This window comes from Tachysurus fulvidraco, chromosome 19 (genome assembly GCF_022655615.1).
Source record: "Tachysurus fulvidraco isolate hzauxx_2018 chromosome 19, HZAU_PFXX_2.0, whole genome shotgun sequence".
NCBI classification, from domain to species: Eukaryota; Metazoa; Chordata; class Actinopteri; order Siluriformes; family Bagridae; genus Tachysurus; species Tachysurus fulvidraco.
Window position 1 is genome coordinate 10,304,222 of NC_062536.1, and position 17,162 is coordinate 10,321,383.

Here is a 17,162-nt window from a genome sequence, read left to right on the forward strand (position 1 = left end):
CCATACTCCTCCAATTTTCCTAGTGCATTTGCTAGCATCCATTTCCAGTAGAATGACAATTTAAAAAAAAATCAATCTCGCTCTGTATTTGATTTATCTTTTACGAAAGACTTTTTGAAAGCGTCCTCTCAATGCCATGTGTCATTGTAAATGAGAAATAAATTCACAGCACATGAGTGGATTTCTAACACCTCAAACACCTTGAGTCTGTCACAACGATAAAAAAAAATACAAATTGTTCTTCTTTTCATTCTTTCTTTCTTTTTAAATCCTTTTTTTTTAACATAATCAGTGTAAATGAGAGATCAAAACATTTTCTACTGACTCCAATTTCTCTTTTCAATACTTTCCTTTATAACGAGTTTAAGCTCGAGTGCTCCTTCTTTTGGGAATACTTGCTTTGTGATTGTATATTACTCACAGCCTTCATGGAACATGTCACTGGCTTCACCCCCTCTTTCATTCTCATTTCATCTGGGTCACAGAGGGCTGCCTGGCTCCTCCTGGGTAAAGGAGAACCCTGATATTCTTCTCCTCTCACAGCATGGGGACTAACAGTCATCTCGGCTCACAGCTACCCCTGCCCGTAGTGCATGTTCTGTAGTGTTGTAGGATTGAAAGGAGTGTGACGGAAAGGTGGCGTATTTATAATTTGGGTGTAATGAGTTGTGTTTGATAATGCCTGCTGCCTGGAGTAATTGTTCCTTGGATTAATTACTTTCATTTATCTACAAAAATTGTTTTCCTTCTGAACAAAACTGCAGGCTGGAACACTGCAAAAACACTAGGGAATAAAGCCAGAAAGAGATTTGCTATAATAGTGCATCACGTTTAATCTAGTTAACATTTAAAGGAACTTGGGGTCATGCTGTCCATGAAAATAGAAATCCTGATAATAACAGAGTGGAACAGAATTATTCTGTTTATCCACAGTGCACTAAGCTCATGTTAGAACAGCCACATCATCCTGTGGACAGCCATCCCAAAATAATGTAGTGAACGTTATAGCTACAGCATCTTTATAACATTAGAGGTTTCATGTTTTTTCACTACATCTATGCAGATGTGGACAAATCAATAAGCCTGGGCACATGGAACGAGCTAATTATACGGATGGCTATCGGTTCTTTATTTGTAGAGCAAACCAGCAGGTTGTGTAGGATGCGAATAAAGCAGTCACCAGCATTTTCTGTGCTTGTATCAAAAATAACAACAACAACTTTATACTGACTTTCACAAAATGTCTTCGTTTGTTACACATAATACACTGTGACTACCGACCTGCTGCACTACACACATCAGCTATGACGCTGCACAGTACTAAGTATTTCTATGTAATGGATTTTTCAACTTACACCAACAGCTGAATATGTATTTGACATCAGGAAGGGGAAAGAACGTAGAAACGAGGACACAAACAAGAAAAATACAAGGAACCATTTTATGTGATGCGAGACAAAAAAGACGTAAGCAGAAAGTCAAACACTTGCTGCTTATTTGTGCCGCTTAAGGACACAAATATGATGTCTGGAGAACAAGAGCATTATCGGGAGACTCGTTCCTTCCAGATACACAAGCGTTCTTCTAAGATATTATTTAAGCACTTGACAAATTTGCAAGCTAAATCACGGTAGCGAACACTTTTTAGGAGGAGACAAACACACAACAGATATTATTCTTAGCCAATGGACCAGCTAATACAATTTATTTAGCTAAACCTATTTAAACAGTCCTGTGATGGTTTAACCTACAGTGACAGTTTAACAGGCAATAGTAAGTATACAAATGGCATGTGTTCGGTGCAATAAAATGAAAAAAAAAATGAATCTGCTTTGCGGCTCTGAGCAGGTTAATGGGGCAGAAGAAATGCTGATCAATAAGAACAGTTACAGATAAATCCCTTTATTCAAATTTTGATCTGAAATTTCATTGATGATTGTCTAGTTTCTCCCAGAGCCTGAAGTGTTCACTGCTCGTGGCTTGTGAAAACCTAGATTAAAAACGAACCCATATGCTAGCAGTGAGGGTTCATATCATTACCATGTAGGCGCTGTTAGCCTTGGCTCTGTCAAAGTGACAAATACGGAGAGTCTCCATCTCTGGGACACGATGCAGTGAGTTCATTCACATGATGAATGCTTTCAACTTTATTTAGACGTGTTTGGGGAAAAAAAAAAATGCTGCATCCTGTGTTCCCTCGCCTTCTTGCTTCAGACTCCTCTCCTGCTCAGCCAGGTCACACAATGAAAACAATAGCCAATTAAAATGATACGGCACTTTTCATTAAAGAGGAGCTACAGTAAGCAAGGTGGAAACAATGGCCAGAGCGCAAAGCCAGACAAATGGATCATCAAGATTAAAGAATCACTAATAGAACTAATGTGGTTTAAAACAAGAGTCTGAATAAACCACAGTGTAGCACTGTTTAATAAGACCCAATTACATTGAAAATTATTATAGAAAATCTGTGCAGTACCATCAGCGCCTAATTGTTTTAGTATGCTCTACTAGCGCATGCTCTTAAGGATATATTAACTAAATTAGAACATTAGCCACAAGCCGAGATTTTTCCATAAGCATTTTATTTATACATACTGTGTTCCTTTTTTTTTAATGAACCTAATTAAATATTTGTACGAAAATGAACAAAGCTACTTTAAGCCAACTTTCATTTCTTTAGATGCATTGAATACAGTGTCTTCCGAAATTATTGGCACCGATTATTGGCATGAGAATGATTACAAATGAATATAGAAACAGCAGAATGAGTATACGATGAGTGAATAACATACAATATGTGATATTTTGAGGTATAAGCTAAACAGGCATTGTATGGTTTTATAAAAACGTTGTTATAAATCGTGCAGTTTTCTTTACAATACGCTGGCTATAAATGATTAGCCCTCTTACATGTAATGTTTATTGTCTGCTCAGGAATGAGTTTCTCTCTGTATCTTATAACAAGCTTACTGTAGAAACATCACTGTTCCCCTTAGACCCTGAGGGGTGTGTGTGTGTGTGTGTGTGTGTGTGTGTGTGTGTGTGTGTGTGTGTGTGTGTGTGTGTGTGTGTGTGTGTGTGTGTGTGTGTGTGTGTGTGTGTGTGTGTGTGTTTGACAGCACAAACTTTGATTAATGCTATTTTCTAACTGCCATCAGCTCGTTTTTATTTGATGTCTTTTGGCTTGTCCTACAGAAACAGATGACAAATTCATAACTATTTGTTTATTCTATTTTTATTTACTTTATTTTTTACGTTCAATCAAAAACATATCTTGATGTATCGCTGTTTTGCTAAGACCTGGAACAGACAAAGACAAAACCACCACATGGCTAGGGAAGTGTGAAGCAGCACTTTATCTCTTTCTCTGAGGCAACATGGGAAGTCCATTTATTTTTAATTGCTTTTTTTCCATCTCTTTCTATCTTTGTTTACATTCCTGGTGCTTTTGATAAGTGAAGCAATAATGGAAATTTAATTTGAGTACTTTTACTGTGGTAAAACGTCAACGTCTGAAAAGTTATCGTTGCAGAAACAAATGAAATTGCCCTGAATAAAAGAAAGAAATAAAGAAAGAAATGATAAATGTGGCATGACGTGCGATATTTTTGAATTATTGATTTTTTTTTCATGTCGGAACATGCTCAAAATTCAGATATATTCAGTTCTTCTGCTGCTTTACATTGTAGAGTACGTGATGTTGATGAAAAGGCTCTGAAGCCACTACGACCCTGACCAGGATAAAGCAATTACTGAAGATGAATGGATGGATAAATTATAATGAAATATTAAAGGCTTAAGTAAAAACAGCGAATATCTTACAAATACATCGCTATTTATTCTGATTCACATTAAATACAAATACGAATAATAATAGATTCCACCGTTTCCTGTCAAAAATATTAACTCCGGGAGTGAAAATAAAAAACAAGAGACTAGTGCATATTTGTGCCAGATTCGTTCTCTCTTTCTACAGCTGTGACAAATGATTTCAGAAGTTTAAATTGATTCTTTAATCAACGAATCTAGAAACCTGTGTTGTTGGAACAGGTCTGGATTAGATCATTTACACATTCAGTAAAAACCCAGCATGAACAGGGGATATACAGGCTGTAAACACTGCTTCACTGCAATGTTTATGCGTGGAGCTCGTGTGTAACATGACGGCACGTGTCAGAAGGCTGCTCAGTAATCAGAGGCTTTTGGTTTAACTCACACTGCCCCTTGCCAGTTGGTTGTTTTTACACACATGTAATTCAAATGAATGCTAATGCCCGGCACTAGACATCTGCAGTCTGCCATCGCTGTGCTAAGTCGGCCATCATAAGCAGCAAATCTCTTCATTCCAGCACATGTACTCCAGTTTTTTAGGCCTGCCATTCAGCCCCTTGTATGGAAGCGAGAGAGTGCATAATTTGAAAAACTGTTTTGAATTTGACCTCCATCTTGACGCTACATGTAGTCATAATCACCTAGTCACCTCTGCCAGGAAAAAACAATGTTTCTATGTACTGCGCTCAAAAAGCTTCCTGTCCACAGGCAGACACTGAGTCTAATATTATTCAGCTGTTTGAGTCGTTCTAGACTTACGTATTTGTGTACAGCATTGCTTTAGGATGATAAAAAAAAAACATGAAGAACATTGTGCTTTCAGAAATCCGGCTATAATTTTAAATATGATTGATAATAAGATGATCTGCAATTTTTCCCTGGATGATTCTTATTTCATTTCTCGTGACTGAAAAGTTTAAACGTAACCTTTCTGTTTCCAGAGATGTCAAAATCCTAAGCCTTAAGTCTTCTACAGCCAGACATTTATTGCAAAGCGTGAACATTTAGAAAAACGTTCAGAGAACATTTTCAACATTCGGTCGTAAAAAAGACAGTGGGGTTTCGCCTTTAAGTATGTAAACATTATGAAAATGTAGCTATCGGAAATACATTAAGCATTTAAACGATGAATTTAAAAAAAAACATCTGAAAATAGTATACTTTTAGATCATCAAGTGATCATACTGGGGGAATTCAGTTCCTGCTTTATCCTGATCAGGATCTGTAAGCTATTTCAGGAATAGTGGAAGCGAAGTGGGAACACACTATAGATGTGATGTTAGTTCATTACAGACAAAGACAGTAACCGGAGCTCAGGGAATCTTGAAGCTTCCCATTGCAACACTGCCAACTGCACCACATTGTAACCCTAAATTTTAATGTAGGATGTAAAAATTATTGCTCTACTCTAAATCAAAATCCAGAGGATTCCTGACTTACTTATTTTAAACATCCCAGTTGACCTGGACAAGACCTCATTCCTATGTGCCATGCTAACAATCAATTGTTAAATAAGTTCTGCACAATGCTGCTTTGAGTTTATATTCTACCTTGGAAAAGAAGACCATTTCTTTCAGCCATCGTGAGTTAACTATCCATCTACTACTTAGATTTGAGTAACCTGCTACAGGGAGAGTGAGTGGCCATGCATGCCTGCTTGGCTGTTTAAACATGGCTCAAAAATATAGGACCACAAAATTAGCCTTGCTGCATTAGGCTGACATTTTTAAAGATGGCAGTTGACCGGGACAAGGACGTCGGCACAGTGCCATACAAATAGTTTCCTGCGAGGAGAAAGGTATGGATGTGCTCTTTTAATTTTTGTCATGACTTCTATTTTCCTTCATCTTTCTCTACTCTCCCACTCACTAGCAGTAAATACCTTTCACCCATCACCCATCACTGTGACCTTGTCAGGAAAAACAAATTAAGGGGCCATTCATTATGAAGTGGGATGCTTTGTTAGTGCCCATGTGCCTGAATGACAAGTGCAAGGACGGCTCTCTCACTCCATCTTTCTCTGCCTTAACTCGACCCCTTCCATCATCCTATAGACATCTTCAGAGGAAGGTCAAACAAAGCACATACATTCACTTTTAATATATCTTTTTAAAGTCAAATATAGCAGTATTATGCACAGTACATTGTAATCTCACAGTTTTATCAGGAACAAATTAAATTCTTCAAATGATTTTCCCTTCCCAGGCAACTAAGTTAACCAGTGGATGTCCATGCAAAGAATAATAACATGGCTGAATTCATGTTTATTGATGAAGGTAAGCTCCTCATCTCTGATATTTGGTCACATATGAAAAAGAAAAACTGCCAAACGTGTGAAGAAAGTCTTAGTGTGTCTGTGTGTCTGAGTGTGAATGAACTACTTTATTATCCCTGCTCTATGTCGTCTTCTAATGTAAAGACTTTGTTCACAGTAGTGTATAACCAGATCCAACCTTGCCTTCTTGTATAAAATATATTGTCAAATAGGAAACAAACAAAATGCAAACAACTCCCCAAACATGCCAAGACACTTTGCTTGTTTGTGAAAACTAAGATTTGATCACACAGAGAGCGCTGCTGTGACTATTGATTATCGTGGCATCTGCTAAGGAAGTGTGTCTGTTAGTTAAAGGTGTCTAATTATGATGCTTTAAGACACTATACAGAGCATTAGCCTTAGCTGGGAAATCCTGAGCACTGATGTAGTTGGATGCATAAGAGAAATAGGAAAGGAGAATGCTGAGGTCCACAGAGAGCAATGCAACCTGCACTAATGAAAACTATCACTTCCCTTTCAGTTTCTGTCACCCCCTTGCTCCCTTCCTGTAAATCTGGATGAAGCGTTATTGCAATATAAAGATGAATAACTCTAGATGGTCATCTCTCATGCATTTTTAATCAAAAATTATTCACTGCTGATGGTTGATTTAAGAGTGCATTTAGTTCTGAGCCCCCCCCCCCCCCCCCGATTCTGTCTGCTGCCTCACTCGATGAACGTACGTGTAAACGTGTATAGGATCTACTCATGTTTTATTTTCTGTTCACAATATTTCACAATACAGTAAATTTGAGCTCAGCTATTGTGCACTGTTTCATGACATGCTGTCAGGGTTTGAAATGTACTTGTCAAGTTCTCAATAGCTAGTGAGATTCCAGACTGAATGTGCAGCAGTAAGAATTCAATGGATTTTAAATAACCATTGCAGATCTTGTTTTTTTTTTTTTTTTTTTTTTTAGCTTGTCTCCTCCAACACTCTCCATCCAGCCCTTCCACGTCAGGCCACATTCCCATCGAGGAGAAATAGGAAGCTAAACACCTGAGTGCACTCACACAAAAAACTCCTTACGTAAAACATCCCTGACAAGAGCCCTGGGCAGTCTGGATTTGTTTAAAAAGATTCAAGCTTGCCAAACTTGCTAAGGCTACAAACCTTGTAACACTAAACCAAGATTGCTTCCTGGTTTATCGGTTTTTCTGGAAGGGTGTCATGTAAGTGCTGTATGCTGATAATGTCTGATACACTGAACTGTTCAGATTTATTTAAGAGGTTCATCAATTTAGGTCCATCTAACTGGGTGCTATGGGTGTGATTTTAAGCACAAAGGTCACCTTCCTGTGTGCCAATTTCCAGTGTATAATATGGACAAGCTCAATAGGCATCAAATAAAATAATACGTTTAATGCTCTCTGAAAAGTAGAGATGTTAAAGGAAGCGCACTCTGGAGTGACAGTTTATTTACTGTGACACTCACTCTCTCGCTGAGGTTAAAGCAGAACCATAGCGTGCCTATTAATAGCACGGCTGCCTCCTCTCCCATTCTAGGAGACTGCATACGAACCATGCCATCTTCTGGCTGCTAAGCTGTAGCGTGGAAAGAGAAAGCAGGTCTGGCAGCATAAGTGCACCCTATAGCGCCAGGTCACGGTCCACACGCTCCAAACGTGTCTCAAACAAAATCTGTGCGAACTCACGTGGTTCCGCTTTAACATTTAATGTAGCATATATATGCAATTCTGTTCTAACAAAAAGTTCTGTCATTTCAAAGACTATGTGCTGTTAGAGGCCTGAATCGTTACATTCAATAAAAACTAAAGTACTTACAATGTAATATGATGAGATGTTTTGGGTCCATGGAAAGCCATGGGAGCATCAGATGTTTTGTCGGATAGTCGGTTATATCCGTTCCAGCAGCATGGGGAGATTCCTTGGAAAGTTCCAGATGAAATTGCATCTATTGCCCCACCTGCATCCTGGCACTTCTCCCTTATTTTTACCATCGTTCCTCCAAGCATGGGTCTGGGTAATTATCTTCCTCGCTTACATACTGTACCCAGTTTGATAGCCAAGTGATTTTCACCCAATGCATTCTCTCTAATCTTAGAAACGCCTCATCAAAAAAATTCTCCTTCCTTCTCCTCACACTTTCCTGTCTGCCAACAACATGTGACTCACAGGAAACCAGTGAGGTCACATTAACTCTGATGGGAACAATGATGAATAAAAAGAAAGAAACACATTCTGAGAATAGTGATTCATGTGATAATACGTCTTACATGCTGTTGTGAGTCATATAGAGAAATTATGAGCTATAGTTCTGAATTCATACTTAAAGCAATCTGCGTTTATGAACGCAGTACCTCATTACTCCAGAACATTGTTATAAGATTCATTTTATTTGAGTACCGCTATAGAATTAGACTAGGATTTGATTATCCTTGTAGAATTAGAGAAAGAGCATGCTAATAAGCTGCAGCTCTCCTGGCCATTACACTTTTACCTAGTGACATTTTAAAATGGCAAATGCTATGTGCATATCAAACTGTTCCTCAAAGTAATAATCAACCTTGTGTGTTTTTCTGTTGCCTAAAAATCTTTCTGGCCTTTCATGCCATATTATTGGCTTCTCTGACTTAATCTCATCTATGTGAAGGACAAAGAAAGAATTTTTCATTTTGTCTTTTTCAGGCTAGTCCTGATTTATATATCCATGCATAGCTTTGGTGAAAAGGGCAAGACGATAGTCTGTGGCACTCTGTGCACTCTCGTATTATTGGTTATTCTTGCGCCTCATTACTTCATCCCAGCAAGTGCGCACCAGGTGCCTGAGCACAAGTCTACGGAAAAAACGACGAAGGCTTCAAAGCCGTTTACGTTTCCCACCGTGTACTATAGTGAAGAACTGTTAGTGCTGCGTATCCAACCTAAACATCAAAGTTGTTTCTGCGCTAGGACAAAGATGTTTGTGCCTTTGAAGTTCCCTATGAAGTCAAGTGTAGTGCCGGCTGATGGCGGGTGTGGTCCAATCTTTCTGGAGGCTTCTCCATCTTAGTATGAAATCTACATCAAAGGAATATTGCCTTCATGCTGGCCATAAGATTTCTGCTTACCAAAGATTGTTTCAGGAATAGTAGCAGCAAATGTGACTGTGCCGCTTTAATAACATCTTTGTCATGCATTAGAACAATCCTAGTGATATTTCTTTTCTTTTTTTTTTTTTTTTTTGATTAAGATGTATTATTGAAAAACAGACCAAAAGATATTGAATTAAAAATATTTTTCTACAGCATTTCAACAGAATTCATAACTAGGCTGAATTAAATAACATGTTACTCTACAGGTTTTTTCTTCCACACACCGTTGTGCAGAAATATATCAATGTAACCAGTGGATTAATGGTCAAATCACTGAGACGTGGACTTCAAGCCATGATTTATTCAAATTTTGTTGTCAAACGTAGAGTAAAGTTTAATATCCACTGGATGTCTCTTGCATCCAAAATTCATTTTGTTTGTTGAGGTGTATCATTTTCAGTGTGTGGAACTGAATCTAAAGCTTAGTTTCATTGCCTGGATCAGTGAATCGACTCTTTTTCTTTTTTGAATCGACTTCCAGCACATTTGATGTGAAACAAATCTGAATGGAAAGACTGAATGGAAATACAACAGAGGTTTAAAGTATATAATTTACTGTATGCTACTGGGCCAAAACAAATAGTTATTATGAGCAGTTATATACATAACTAGCTTTATAAGTAATATATCACTTATAATCTACCTGATTCAAACAATTTCATTAACTGTCATTGCCACAGCATGCTTCATAACACAGACCAACTAACTGATAATACGATTTCTTACAATTATTTTAAATATATTTTTTATTCTTAAAAAAAAATTGATTATTTTATTAATAATAAAATACATATAATTTATTTATATTTGAGGCTTACCATTTTATGAATATTATTATTAGTTACATAATTATTATTACATTTTATCATTAGTAGTATGTGGACAAATTTTGTCCACAGCCCACAGATTTAATACACAGTGCATCATCTGAATCTAACGTATCTAAAACAACAGAACATCATCTGAAGGATCCAAAAAACATCTCGTTGTCCTCTAACTAGCTGTGCGGATGTCCGATCCTGATAGATATTCTGTACAGCTGACTGACGGTGATAATTGTGTGACACTTTATCATATCCTGCCCAGGAATAAAAGGTATTACGCATATCAAGTATGGTTCAAATTCAAATTTAAATGTATTTGTATAGCGTGTTTAACAATGAACATCGTCTCAAAGCAACTTTACAGAACATAAACATAAAACAAAACGTTAATATAAAGATTAATATAATACAAAAGTTCAAGATTAGTATTAGACTTATATTTAAATGTGTATTTATTTATCCCCAATGAGCAAGCCTGAGGTGACTGAGGTGACTGAGGCGACTGTGGTGAGGAAAAACTCCCTTGTGAAGGATATATGTTGCTACACAAACTAATTCCTTTCTGAACCCTAATGTAGTGTTTCCTAGGCCATTTTTCATAGCACTGTTTATGTCGCTGTAGCTCTGATTAGGAAGGATTTTAAAAGATTATATTTTGGGCGCAAAACTAAAAACGCATTATCTGCATTAAAGCAGCAATGCCTTGAGCGATGGGAGAGATTGGGGAGGAAAATCAGATGGCAAAGGGATGCCAGGATTAGATGAACAGAGGCGCAGCCCTGACAGCTCATCAGAGCTTAACAGAGACCTGATCCCCACCAACACCTCCTTCAGGCCACAAATATCAAAGATCCCAAATCGAAATCTTTAGTCTGCCAGACTCCCCTACAAATAGTGCACCAAAGGTAAACATTTAAGAAAAAAGATCCACAATCAAGTTACCTTAAAGGGCCAACTTCATATAAAATAAGTACAATGATCATGGTTCAAATCTGGTTACTCTGCACCCACTGACGACCTGTTGCCATTTTTTTCCATTGACCAAATGTGCTGTGTATGCTTCCTGAGCCCAGCTCTATGGGAGGCAGCTTTATTTGGCGCCGGCTGCTGTGATGTAACAGCCTGGCAAGACAGGAAGTTGTTTTGGCCACAACCAGGAACTCTTTGTCTCCAACATATTATACCTCAGGATATAAATAATCAGGGCATGATGGGATGTGCTTGTCCTCCCGTGTCTGCCGTTGCATGCTTTGCCATGGTCTCATCTTGGTGGTGGTACATGATTCATTCAGAACTCTTGGCAAATCAGGACGACTCCCTCTGGACCTTTTGGTAAACAAGGTCAGAGTAGCACTGGTGCTGGTAGAAATCTCCCTCTGCTTTTCATCAGGGACAGGTTTTCTTCTTTGATTCATGACTAGGTGTCACTAAAAGTGCCTTTCTAATAGACAACTATAGTGTCCAAGTCCATCTTAGTTCTCAGTTCTTACACAGACCTTCTTCGGCCTACCTAGTAGTCTCAAATCGTTCATTCATTCATTCATTCATTCATTCATTTTCTACTGCTTATCCGACCTACCTCGGGTCACAGGGAGCCTGTGCCTATCTCAGGCATCATCGGGCATCAAGGCAGGATACACCCTGGACGGAGTGCCAACCCATCACAGGGCACACACACACACACTTCTCATTCACTCGTCTCAATTCGTATTGCTGTTAGTTCTACCATGTCAATTATCCATAAGCATTAACTCTATCTGGATAGTTGGAAGTTATTTAATTTACATATCATATGTAGTGTTGGGAGACTGAAATATCCCACGGATGTAGCACATAGGGTTAGTACACAGCTCTAGCTCTATTTAGATGTTTCTGTCTTCTATGGAACCATATTTCTGTTTAATATCCATATTTCTGTTTAATTTCACACAGTACGACAACTCTGAAGAGCTAAAGCGTCAAAAGTCCGTTATATAGACTGGACAGTGAAAGCCAGAACTCAGGACTGCAGAGCAGTTTAGCACAGAGAGACTGTGTAAGATTGGATTAATGATTGAGTTGGAGGTCGTGGCAATGAACTAAGTGATCACAGTACGACAGACTTGAATCTGAGGAAAGATGCAGGAATGATACCCTGGAGCTTATCACATTGCTACCTAATAAACCTTCTCAGCAATAGTTTCCTCAGAACAACCACGGCATTCCACGCTAAGTGAGTATAGGAGAGTTTGAATCAGCTCTTTTGTAGAAAAAAAAGACCTCAGAGACCAAACACAAAAGGTATTATGTAGCTTTAGGGGACTATATGTTGTGGGTAAATGCCTGCACAAGTGTGAAATTACAAAACTATAATGCAGTGTTTCATGTACCTTCTGCACCTTTTCGTTTCTACTCCGAGATGAGACGGCAGGTGCAGCTGACCTAATAAAAGGTACCAGACTGCCTCGCAAACACTACAGGCCCTGTTCATGTGGAGCACAAACTTTGTATTTGTGTCTGAGGGGGGAAAAAAAGGCTCCAGCAAGTCCAATCAATTTTTAAAGAAGCTTTGAAGTCAGTCTCCAGTTAAGCACATACAGGATGCTACTTTCTGTTCTTAGCCTTTCTAAAACAAGCAAAATAAAGTCTTAGAAGTTAATGCAAATGAGATGTGTGCCTGCAACATGATAAACCCAACTCTCCTCGCTAACATCATTCCAAGCACAGAACATCCAGTTCTGAGTCGCTACAAAGCTTGAATCTAGCTTAGTAAAAACATAACAGAGAGAGTGATTGAGTTTCTCTTATCAGAACATAAAGATTGCCCCACATTTAGACCCTTAATAATCAAAACAGGAAATACACCATTAACCTGAATAAGATATCTTTCTTTAGCCCTCTCGTCTCTTCTTTTGCTAAATAAAAGAAATGAAATACACATTTCCATGATGTCTGTACAGCAGAGCATTCTATTGTTTGTGGTAGAGGAAAAAAAATCCTTGACAACTACTTCCTCACCCACACACTCTGAAAGGAAAGAAGTGCAGGGAGAGAGAGAGAGGGAGAGAGAGAGAGAGGGGGAGAGAGAGAGAGGGGGAGAGAGAGAGAGAGAGAGAGAGAGAGAGAGAGAGAGAGAGAGAGAGAGTAAAAGAGAGAGGCATAGAGAGTGAGAGCCAGAGAGAGAGAGAGAGAGGCAGAGAGAGAGAGAGAGAGAGAGATGCAGAGTGAGTGAGAGAGTGAGAGAGAGAGAGAGTGAGAGAGAGAGAGAGAGAGGCACAGAGAGAGAGAGAGAGAGAGAGAGAGAGAGAGAGAGTGTGTAAATAAAAGTACACTTGAATGGCATTAACGCACTCCACTCTCTCACAGTCTAATTTACTTCTGAGAGGCTTCAACTGTGATCAACTGACCAAATCAAATGCTGAGATGCAATATATATATATACTGTACATATATACACATATTTATTTGTTAACACTAGATTTGCCTGTTGTACAGCCATAACGGATGGACATTATTGAAGCGTAATAGTTTATTTTATAACTTCATATTCCATCAAAAGTGCTGATTTTGAAACTTGCCTGAGTCGTAGTGAGACCAGATCCTGACAGTCATTACTTTAGCATCACTTAAAGCAGGCACTGCTACTTTTAATTACAGCGTGAGGGTTTCTCTCTTCTTCCGTAATTGTTTCTTTTTTTCCCTCAACATCATCCTTCTGCCTTGTTCCTAAACTCTCAGCACATCATGATATTCCAGCAAAGCGTGGCCATTCCACTCATGATTATTTTTCAATTCAATTGTGCAAGAAATGGATTCCTACCCTTCTGGTCCTCAGAGAGAAAGAGGGAGGGAAGAGAAAGAAGAAGAAAAAAAAGAGGTTCCCTTTTGGGAATGAAGGGAAAGAGAAAGAGAGAGGGAATCGCTGACAGACAGATGAAGTCATCTTTGAAAGTGTTGGCCTGCTCTAATAAAGTAATCCTATAGTTCAACTAACGGGATCTAATCTTGTTACCTTGTTACTCTCCACCCAGCAAAGAAAGCCACCGTCATACAAGGGTTCAAACAATAGAGTGTTGATTCAGGCGTTGGGCTTAAATCAATTTTCGATTTCAGATGTTCACAGCACTACAAAATTACCCCATTTCACTCTGATGAAAGCTTTTGTGTTTCTCGGTGTCAGCTAAATTAAAAAAAGGTACAACTCGACAGTATCTCACAACAAAGTCAAAAACAGAATCAAATTAGCATCCATAAAATTATCCTTGTGGTCTCAAAGTATGAACAGACAACTTTGTGTATTATAAAATCACTGGCACATTCTTTTCACGTATCATTATGCTGTGTCGGCTCTGCTGGCTCTTGTCACGGTGTTACATGCACTACAGTAGTACAGCATTTTCATTTCAGGCCACAATCTGCTGAGCTCAGTGCAGCTACTGCCCAACATCAGCAGGTGAAGTAGGGTACCGGCACAGCAAGCCGTGCCTTGAGATCCTGTCTAATTCAATCAGAACTGTAGTGCTTCTTACAGACCCCTTTAATTAAACATGTCTCACACACAGACGCTGTAATGTACAGGGCCCTATTCTCTCCCTGCGACAGAAATATGACTTTTCCTTGGAGTTCGATAGAGGTCCTTCCATCGTATTAAAGAGGAATTCAGGGTAGGAGTAAGGGGAGAGAAGAAAAATGAATAGCTAATCAGAGAGAGAAAAGTCAGAGAGATCAATTTGATTAAAGGATTAAGTCAAAAAATGGTGAAGGTGTGAAAGTTGTTTGGTGCCGTCGTCAAGAAGGCAGCGTTCTTCCGAATGACGCCGCCTTCATTACTGTCAACACAATCTCAGGAACAAATAGGAACCAGCAGGAGAGCAGAATGAGAGAGATGAGGAAATGAGAGCTCTGTGTTTGAGGATAAAGTGTGTTGGCGTGCTGACGGTGCGAGAGTGCTCGATGCTCATTTTAGGGGCTAATCTGCTGACCGCAGGCATCCTATTGGTCTCTGACGGTCAGTGGGCTGCAGGAGCACTGGGTTATCAGCTCAGTACGTGCCTCTAAAATACGATCAAGAAGAAGTCAATATGGTCGCCGTAATCCGACCGCTGTGGCCTTTACTGGCAGGTGATCAGAGCAGCCCCTGATTCTCATCTAAAAACAACACAGATTTAAGTGCTCAGTCACTGCTTTGGTAACAGGACAGAAGATGAGGCTTGTCTTTGAAATGTGTGTGTGTGTGTGTGTGTGTGTGTGTGTGTGTGTGTGTGTGTGTGTGTGTGTGTGTGTGTGTGTGTGTGTGTTTGCTTGCTTTTGTTGCTACTGTGTTGTGAAGTTTAGGAATAACACCAAGGTTTGTGTGTTCCTGTTCACTGACTGATAAAGCTATCCTTTTGCAAGCTTCTTCACTTGTGTACCTCCTTTACTCCTGACCATATGTGCATACAGGAGCAGTCTGTGCTGGCAGAAAATGTGCTAATACTACATAAAGCCTTGAAAGGGAAAAATGGTATTCATCGATTCAGCTGAACTCAGTCATTCTGCTGATGGCATGGTAAATTGGAAGAGAGAAAGGCAGAGCAGAGTTATGCTGTTGAAAATAACTAAAAGAGTGACTGACTTGCTTTGTGTGTGTGGAACCCGCTGTGAGAGAATTCGTTGCTACGAGACTCGGGGTAAGAAAAAGAGGCTTGAGTAAGTTCATTAAATCCAGGCTTCTGAATAAGCCTGTTCTCCATGGGCTCTCTGGTCACCAATCTTTTGTTCCCGTCAGCCTTGGTAATTACTATAATATGTTAACCCATTCAACCAGAACACCTTTAAAGACTCTCAGAAATGGCTGAATTCAGTCCAGGGATCATTATTGCTTTATACTGCACTGATTCAGCATTTTCAAATCTGGCTATCATTTAAGTGCAGCACTGAAAGTGTAAGTGTTCAGTAACACTCCACAAAAACTCCAGTTTAGCTCTCTGGTGAATCTGTCATGGGGGAACGTGTGAACTTTAAGCTTAATATCAGCCACAGTTACCATAGGATACTGCTACTTAATTAAATGTGGAGGACCTTTTGCAAATATCAATTTTGCCAATATATTCGTACATGCACAGAAATTTGTGCTAGTGTAAATCTGAAACAAGCAGTGAAATGTTCTGTTCTATTCGAGATGACTACTGAGAAAACATCATATTTGTAGCCTAGTTTTGTGTGTTTACTCAAGCTTCAATGCTCGGCTTCAAATGGAAGACAAATATAAAGTAGGAGGTACTCCGGGACAAATTTAAAAATTATTATGGCAATTTCCAAAGCCGTTTGAATATGAAAATCAAAGCCTTTTCTGTCCCTCTAGAGGATAGTTTCTAGCCTAAAGTGAGTGGGGAAATATCTGAATAGTTTGAAGCGTATGCTTACCTCGCTTGCTTGATAACTTAAGGCAGAAAAAGGAAATATTATAAAAAGATTATGCTAATCACACACCCTTATACAGCTAAAACATTTCATTATGTGCAGTCTGAAAAACTGTCTACTGCATCAGTATTTTATCTTTCATCCAGATCATACTGTAACTTTCGCTCCCGTAGTGTGGCTCACTACTGTTACTTTACTTCTGCACACTAATACGGTCCACAGAAATGTAATTAATCTTTATGATTTTCTCCTGACAGGCACGAAGAATTTGAAATCATATTGGATGAGGATGTACCATTGTAAATAACAAGCAAACCACAGATGTCTAGTTATTGCCAGCAACAGCTGTTCTTTCTAGATGAGTTGTTTTGCACTAATGCTCAGCTTTAGTCGGTTTTTAATACTCTTCTCTCTCTCTCTCTGTTACTTTCCTCTTTTATTTCCAAGATGTCGAGACACAAAAAATCTTGGACAAGCCTACTGTAGATCATCTTAATATTATGAAGGTTAGCCTTGCCATCTCGCTGTTTCCCGTGACAGGAATGGCACATCACTGCATCCTGCTCTGCTTCACTGTGTTACGTTCGTTCCTACTGCGAGAACGAGAGTCAGACGTCTAAACTGCAGAAATGTCCTCTCAGTTTCAAATTGTCCTCTCAGTTCCGATTTGGAGCACAGCCCTACACCAAACAGCCGTTTCAGATCCAACCTAT

General features: G+C 39.0%; 1 protein-coding gene across 6 annotated transcripts in view; it reads right to left on the reverse strand.

Moving 5' to 3' along the window:
- Window positions 1-17,162, reverse strand: part of phf21b (PHD finger protein 21B) — a 64,470-nt gene that overhangs the window by 37,442 nt on the left and 9,866 nt on the right. The window contains exon 1 of one of the 6 annotated variants that reach the window (XM_027151254.2): window positions 7,935-8,248. The exons of the other annotated variants lie outside the window; for them this stretch is intronic. The gene's annotated coding sequence lies outside the window, so the exon portion shown is untranslated. Of the gene's footprint in view, window positions 1-7,934; window positions 8,249-17,162 lie in introns of those variants that run through there. 6 annotated transcript variants of the gene reach the window in all.